The sequence below is a fragment of the Leptonychotes weddellii genome, chromosome 13, assembly GCF_054177405.1.
Source record: "Leptonychotes weddellii isolate Sample4059 chromosome 13, ASM5417740v2, whole genome shotgun sequence".
NCBI lineage: Eukaryota > Metazoa > Chordata > Mammalia > Carnivora > Phocidae > Leptonychotes > Leptonychotes weddellii.
In genome coordinates, this window is record NC_138381.1 from 36,957,677 (window position 1) to 36,966,507 (window position 8,831).

Consider the following 8,831-nt stretch of genomic DNA (forward strand, 5'->3'; position numbering starts at 1 on the left):
CTTGCCATTTGCGACGACATGGATGGAACTGGAGGGTATTATGTTGAGTGAAATAAGCCAATCAGAGAAAGGCAATTATCATATGATCTCACTGATATGTGGAATTTGAGAAACAAGACAGAGGATCATAGGGGAAGGGAGGGAAAAAATGAAACAAGACGAAACCAGAGAGGGAGACAAACCATAGGAGACTCTTAATCTCAGGAAACAAGCTGAGGGTTGCTGGAGTGGGGGGTGGGGTGGGAGGGATAGGGTGGCTGGGTGATGGACACTGGGGAGGGTATGTGCTATGGTGAGCGCTGTGAATTGTGTAAGACTGACGAATCACAGACCTGTACCTCTGAAACAAATAATACATTATATGTTAATAAAAAAAATAAATAAAAATTTAAAAAAAATAAAAGAGGAAAGAAACATGTACACCTGAAACCAATGTTAACAGTGTGCCTCCACTACACTTCAATTGAAAAACAAAAATGAAATAAAAACAAGGACAATGGTATACTTCATATTATTTTGAAATGTCATACGGTGGCATAAACCATTTTATGCAGCAGTTCTAGAGTCTCTGTAATTATATGTATAAAAACAACTAAAGAGACAAGTAACAGGTGCTGTCATTCTGTCGTTCGTTAGTGCCCAAATAGAAAAGCCCAAGGCAAAGAGTGCTCGCATCACAAGGGGGGAGGGGAGAGGACAATGCCACTGTGATGTTGCTCTGTACTCCCCATAAGGACCCAGGTACAGCAGCAGGGGGAACTGCGCCGAACTAGGAGGAATGCAAGGGGGAAGGATCCAGAAGCAAGCAGGAAAGGGAAATGACAAGCTGAGGCTTGACAAAAAGGGCCGATCTGGTGAGACAAGCATTGGTTTTGGACCAACGATCCTAGGGGGGAGGTTTCCTAGGCTTGGAACCTGAAGATCGGGTTTTTCCATCAGTTCCGGCGCTTTAGCGGTGAGATGGCAACAGATGAGCCGCCAGTGGAATTCTCTGAACCGTAAAGCAGAAGCCAGATGAATGTGAGGTCTCAAGAGTGTTAAAGATACATTGGGCATATTAAACTTTTAAGAGTGTATTTGAGCAAAATTGATTGGAATCAGGCAGCGCTGAACTGGGAGGGTTAGGAGCCCTCCACCGATGGGAGCCAAGGGAAAGGAAACAAAGGAAGGAAATTATTTGATTGCTATCGCTTAAAGCCCACATTGTGATCGGCTCTCCTTAGTGTTTTGATTTTGTAACCCTGAGACATTTACAAGGTTCCATTTTGGTTTGCTCACGGTCGGCCGCCATCAGAGCCCCCTCCATCCAATGGCCTCCTTGTTCAATTTAGCAAGTCACGTGCCGAAGAGGGCCTAGACCCGGCCCACCTGGGAATTTCCTCTGCAATCTTCTTGTTTTTCCAGTCTGCATCCCTGATATTCTGGAAGCCACAGCTTCTAGAATGTACTTTCTGATGAGACTGACTGAGTCTCTCAGAGTCAGTGTTTCTTCTTCGTGCCTGAGCCCTGACACATCCCTTCTCATTATCAATCCCCACTTCTCCCCTTCCATGCAGACAACATCCTCTGCTCACCTGTCCTGCCATCGGTACATCGGTTCCTTTGCCTCCAACCAATCATTACTTGCCTTCTGCTGTCTTTCCATTTATGGCCTGGGAGAAAGCCCAACCTCTAACGTAACTCTTGAACAGCGATGAATCACCGTCTGTTATGTTGTAATTTACTCGTCTAACACTCAGGGGTTAACATGTACTCCTTCTTGAAATGTATTGGGGGATATTTCACAGTTATGTCCATATATATGGCACTGTCAGAAGTGGGACTGTCAAGAAAGGTGGGTTTTTGGACTTTGGGGCCTGTTGACGATTGTGATCGCCATTCTCAGCAAGGGCAGCATGGGGGGACTTTCCCTCCGAAAAGAATACATGTTTCTACTGTCAATCATCCTGAGGTAAGATGGGATGGGGGTTGGGGGACATCCTCTGGCATGGCTGGGTCTGGACTCAACCTCAGTCTTGTGGGGTGCCTTGAGATGCTTGGGGTTGCAATGGGAAGTGGAGCTCGCTCCCCTGTGTGATGGTATGTGGCAGTGTGCTGTGTGCTCAGGACTTCTTGAGGTTAACCCAGTAGTCTCTGCACCTTTTTCTTTTAAAGATTTTATTTATTTTTTGACAGAGAGAGAGACAGCGAAAGAGGGAACACAAGCAGGGGGAATGGGAGAGGGAGAAGCAGGCTTCCCGCAGAGCAGGGAGCCCAGTGCAATGCGGGGCTCGATCCCAGGACCCTGAGATCATGACCCGAGCCGAAGGCAGATGCTTAACGACTGAGCCACCCAGGCGCCCCTCTGCACCATTTTCTGATTCCTACTGTACTAAAAATTGATAAAAACCACTGTTTGGTCTCACCTGTCCTCTGGGCAATTAGTGGCCACGGAACACCCCAACTGAGGACAGAGCAGGAGCCTCAGAGTGGTCATCATGGGGACAGTGGACCCCACCAGGGGGCTAGTTCACAAGGCTCATCAGAAGACACAGAGGGACTCCTGCGGCAGGTCCTCGGGACGCCTGCCAAGAGGCCGGCAGGCACTTTGAAGGGAGTAGCCCGTGGGTGTCAGAGCCAGAATAAGGTGAATACACAAAGAGGATGTGAGCCCATTCGGAGGTCACAGCCGCATGCCACTGGCAACAGGAATTACAGCAGTGTCTTTCAGTATCTTTCAATATTCCCCACTTCCCTTTCTTCTAAAACCGTGCTCACCAAACATTTGCCAACAGGGAGAGAATATACTGGTGGTGGTGGTGTGAAAATGTCCTCGTCTTCTTGTCTTCCGCATACTTAATTCTACACTGATAATTAATTTCTTTCTCTCCCAAGCTCAGACAGAGAAATGCTTTTTCCCTTGTCCCAGGTAAATTCCTCCACCTGAGCCTGAAGTCCTATTCCTTCCTCTGAGACATGCTTCTCTGAGTTATTCCCTGCCTTCAAATTCTTCCTCTTATTGGCTCTTTCCAGCTTTGGAAGCCCCCGGAGCCCAGTTATGTCAACAGCCACCCAGTTGAACGAGCTCTCCATGGCTGACACATCACACAAGCCTGGAAAGCGGCATCCCGATGTATTAATATATAGTAACAAGCACAGCTTCCGAGGAAACCAACCAGTCCTTACTGTTCCTTTGAGACAAAGTTTAAATCTCTTCTATGAGGCCTTTTCTGCTTTTGTTGTTTAGCTTTCCTTGGGCACTCAGCATATGCTACTTACTGTATGTTGTTACTGTTATATATATTACTGTCCTGTGACACCCAACTAGACTGAAGTTCCCTTGAGAACAGAGATCATATCCAACCTTACTTTATTTGCCTGGCCTACCATTTTGCACACAGCAATTGCACATAAGGAATTTGCTTGATTATTTCAGCACTTTTCTCATCTGGCAAAAATTTATTAGCTGTTACTATGTGTCACACATTGTTCTAGACTTGGGGAGTGAGTAGGTATAAAACAATGAATCCAATCACATAGAGCCCATGTTCTAGCAGAAGGAGATGAACAATTAGGAAATGTATGTCAGGTTACAATATGAACCATAAGGCAAAATAATGCAGAAGACAGTGTTAGGGACTTGAGGGGGGATGCATTATTTTACAGAAAGGGGTCAGAGACAGCTCTGATAAGGTGACATTTGGTGGAGACCTGAGTGAAGTGAGGGAACAGAGGCCTGGCTTTATCAGCACGAATGTTTATGAAGCTGCTGGCTTAGGATATGACATCACCAATCAGTCGCATAATTTTTCCCCCTAATATCTTACTACAAAAAAAAAAAATTGGAAAAACTGAAAGAATTTAAAATGAACACCGAATACCACCACCTACACGCTACTGTAAGCATTTTACTTTAACACACATCTCTCTACCCATCCTCTATTCATCCATCTTATTTTTTTGATGCATTTCGGAGTAAATTGAAGACACTGGAATACTTTCCCCTAGGGGCGCCTGGGTGGCTCAGTCCGTTAAGCATCTGACTCTTGGTTTGGGCTCAGGTTGTGATCTCAGGATCCTGGGATCAAGCCCCACATGGAGCCTGCGTCGGGCTTAGTGCTCAGTGGGGAGTCTGTTTGGGATTCTCTCTCTCCCTCTGCCCTGCCACCACTTTCTCTCAAATGAATAAATAAATAAATCTTAAAAAAAAAAAGAAGAAGAATCCTTTCCTCTAAATACTTTAGTATACATAAATTCAATTTTTTTAGTTTTATTTTTCCTGTAGGTCAAATGCAATGCACAAATGTTAAGTGTACATTTGCTGATTTTTTGACAAATGCATGTGTCTGTATAACCCAAATTTGATCAAAATATAGAATATTACCACCACCCCAGAAAATTCCCTCATGTTTCATCCCATCAACCCCTGTACCACTCTCTTACAGGTAACCACTGTTTCCCTCCCCCCGCAACAATAGATTACTTTTGCCTGTTCTAGAATGGTCATATAAATGGAATCATACATTATGTGCCCTGTCATGCAAGGCTTTCTTCACTCACAATGTTTTTGAGATATGTCCACATTGTTGCACGTATTAGTGACTTTACTACAAATAAAACCATAGTCCAGTGGGTCTCAATCCAGGGCAATTTTGCGTCCAGGGGACATTTAACAATGTCTGGAGACATTTTTAGTTGTCACAAGTGAGTGGGTTGTTGCAGTCATGTAGTGGTTAGAGGACAGATGTGCTGCGAAACATATTCTTGTGCAGCGAGAGGACAGCTCCCTTCCTGCTCCTGTCTACAAAGAATTATCCAGTTCAATGTCGATAGTAGTGAGGTTGAGAAACCCTGCTTTGGCCAGATGTAGAATGTTATTCGTCTTTCCATCCAATCAATGTCTTCTGTCAGCTATCACTGGTCAACTAAGGCATTAAATATGGATCGTTTGTTTAGTTTAGTCTTCTTGGGAGTGTTTTTTATTTTGTTCTGTTTTGTTTTTATTTTTATTTTTTGTTTTACATTTTAAAAAGGACCTTGTTTTAGCCAAAATAGTTTTTTCTTTGATAGTAGAAAATTCATTCATCAATAGCAGACCCATGTAGGAGGAAATTTATGTATGGTTCTTTCCTGGGATTCATCAAATTTTATCGCATTCAGATTTCTTGAAAAATTCAGGCTGTGCTCAAACCACACTAGCTTCTAGGGATTACCAAAGAAAATGCAAAGATTAGGGGTGCCTGGGTGGTTCAGTCATTAAGCATCTGCCTTGGGCTCAGGTCATGATCCCAGGGCCCTGGGATTGAGCCCCACGTCGGGCTCCCTGCTTAGTGGGAAGCCTGCTTCTCCCTCTCCCACTCCCCCTGCTTGTGTTCCCTCTCTCACTGTGTCTGTCAAATAAATGAGTAAAATCTTAAAAAAAAAAAGAAAATGCAAGATAAGAAAATTTCACTTTATTTTTTCACTATCCTTATGAGTGTGGGGAATGACTAAGTGGCCACTTGATTTAGAGAAGGGGTTTTATTTGTTGCCTTTCAGATCCATAATTCAAGAATACATATAAGCTGGGAGGTGGGTGGAAGTGGCAGGTACTTTGAAAAGTTCTGTTATATTTTTCAAACAAAAGTCATTGACTGATACAAAGAAAATGAGATTCACGGAAGTGTACTGAAAAGAAGTTACATTAAGTGTCTCATAAATTTAATGGCTATTGTTTTGAACTACCTGATAGATTTTCTGGTGTTGAGACTGTCATGAGGCTGAATTTCTTGTTTCAAAGAGAGCCAGGGTTAGCATTCAGATGGCTCCCAGGCACCGCTGAGAGTGGAATTAAACACAGAGTAGAACATTGTTTTCAAAAGCCAGCTGCCACGAAGCTCCCCATTTATGATGTGTTTACTATTCTCATCCATGTAAGTTGTTTAATTTTAATAGTTGTATCTGTTTTAGCTAATTATTTTAAACATTAAAGAGCAAAATTAATGGGTATAAAAGCCTTTTTTTGTAAATTTAAATCTTTATTTTTATTTCTTTGACTTTTCATGTTATAAACACAATGCAATTTAACTTTTGATAATCTAATTTTTCATTAGTTTAAATTTAAATTTAATTTAATTTTAATTAGTTTTTTTTACAACAATATATGTCGAACTACAAACAAGTAACATAATATAATGTTGTATGAAATACAGAGGAGAACAAATCACGTTAAAACTTAGCTAGTATTGGGGTGCCTGGCTGGCTCAGTTGGTAGAGTGTGAAACTCTTGATTACAGGGCCACGAGTTTGAACCCCACATTGGGTGTAGAGATTACTAAAAAAAAAAAAAGACTTAAAAAAAATAAACTCTTAAAAAAATACTTAGCTAGTATTATCTCTCTAACATTCACACTCACATCGTTAAAAAATAACTTTCTTAAAAATATGTTTCTTCCTGGGGCCCCTGGGTGGCCCAGTTGGTTAAGCAGCTGACTCTTGATTTTGGCTCAGTTCATGATCTCAGGGTCGTGAGATCGAGCCCTGTGTTGGGCTCCATGGTGGGTGGGGGAGTCTGCTTGAGAGTCTCTCTCTCCCTCTCCCTCTGTCCCTCCCCATCTCCCTTCCCCCCAACTCATGCTCTTGCTCTCTCTCTTTAAAATAAGTAAATAAATCTTTAAAAACAAAATATGTTTCTTCCTAAGTCAAAGTTCTGTCAGCTGGTATGCTCTCCCATCTCTATTTTCCAGTGCCTCTTCCCTGGCAGACTCTTGAGAAACTCCTAACACAACCAGACAATCAGCTCTTGCTCACTGACATACTTTTCTTTATAACTTAGTTAAAGTGTTGTTTAATCTCCGCAAGCCAAATATATTCTTTTTGTCACATTTAGCTTCCTACCCTGAGTGGTTCAAGTGATTCTTTCAAAAAATGCCATTACTAGTCATGGGCACCTGGGTGGCTCAGTTGCTTAAGCGTCTGCCTTCGGCTCAGGTCATGATCCCAGGGTTCCGGGATCTAGCCCTGCAACGGGCTCCCTGCTCCACAGGGAGCCTGCTTCTCCTTTTCCCTCTGCCTGCCACTCTCCCTGCTTGTGCTCTCTCTCTCTCTCTCTCTCTGTCAAATAAATAAATAAAATCTTAAAAAAAAAAAACCCATTACTAGTCATAAGTTCTAGGTGAGAATATTGTCTCTCTACTACACAATAGTGTTCTACTCATTTGCTAGGGCTGCCATAATAAAGGATCACAGTGTGGCTCAGAACAAAAGTTTGTTGTCTCACAGTTCTGGAGCTAGTAATCTGAAATCAACGTGTTGGCAGGGTTACTTCTTTCCGAGGTCCCTGAGGGAAGAATCTGTTCTTGGCCTTTCTCCTTGGTTTGTAGATGGCTGGCTGTCTTCGTGTCACATGGCCTTCTCTCTGTGCATGTACTTGACTTCAAATTGCTCCTTTTTTTAAAAAAAAGATTTTATTTATTTATTTGAGAAGGGGGGAAGAGAGAGAGAGAAAGAATGAGCAGGGGGAGGGGCAGCGGGAGAGGCAGAAGCAGACTCCCTGCTGAGCATGGAACCTGATGACATGGGGCTCAATCTCAGGACCCTGGGATCATGACCTGAGCAGAAGGCAGATGCTTAACTGACTGAGCCACCCAGGTGCCCTCCTTTTTTTTTTTTTTTTAAGATTTTATTTAAATTCAAGTTGGTTAACATATAGTATATTATTAGTTTCAGGAGTAGAATTTAGTGATTCGTCAGTTACATATGACACCCAGTGCTCATTACATCAAGTGCCCTCCTTAGTGCCCATTATGCAATTACCCCCCACTTTCCCTCTAGCAATCCTCAGTTTGTTCCTTATAGTTAAGAGTCTCTTATGGTTTGCCTCCCTCTCTGTTTTTATCTTATTTTATTTTTCCCTCCCTTCCCCTATATTCATCATTTTGTTTCTTAAATTCCACATATAGAGTGAAATCATATGGTATTTGTCTTTCTCTGACTGACTTATTTCGCTTAGCATAATACACTCTAGCTCCATCCACGTTGTTGCAAATGGCAAGATTTCATTCTTTTTGATGGCTGAGTAATAAGTCCATTGTGTATATATACCACATCTTCTTTATTCATTTATCAGTCAATGGATGTATGGGCTCTTTCCATATTTTGGCTATTATGGACATTGCTGCTATAAACACTGAGGTGCATGTGCCCCTTCAAATCACTGTTTTTGTATCCTTTGGATAAATACCTAATAGTGCAATTGCTGAGTCATAGGGTAGTTCTATTTTTAACTTTTTGACTAACCTCCATACTGTTTTCCAGAGTGGTTACTTATAAAGACACTGGTCATACTGGATTAGGGCCCAACTTAATGACCTCATTTTAACTTGATTACCTCTGTAAAGACCCTATCTACAAAGCTGACATTCTGAGGTACCGGGGTTAGGATTTTGACATATAAATGGGGGGGGGCACAATTCAACTGATAACAAGTGTTATTTTCCAAACTTCCTGAGAACTCTTACAGAGCCCCAAACAAATTATATATATAAAACACACACACACACATATATATACATAAAGTTTATGTTTAAAGTGTATAATTTGATGCTTTGACTGTGACATATGTCTACACTCATGAAACTATCACCAAAATCAAGATAATGAACATATCTTTTACCTCCTTCCACCAAGATTGGCCCCATTGTCAATTCTCCTTCCTGTTCCTCCTCAACCCATCTAACCCCAAGGCAACCACTGATCTGTTTTCTGCCACTGTAATTAGTTTTCATTTCCTATAATGTTATACAAGTGGAATCATAAGTATGTACTCTTGTTTGTCTGGCTTCTTTGACTCGACAGAATTGTACTGATATTCA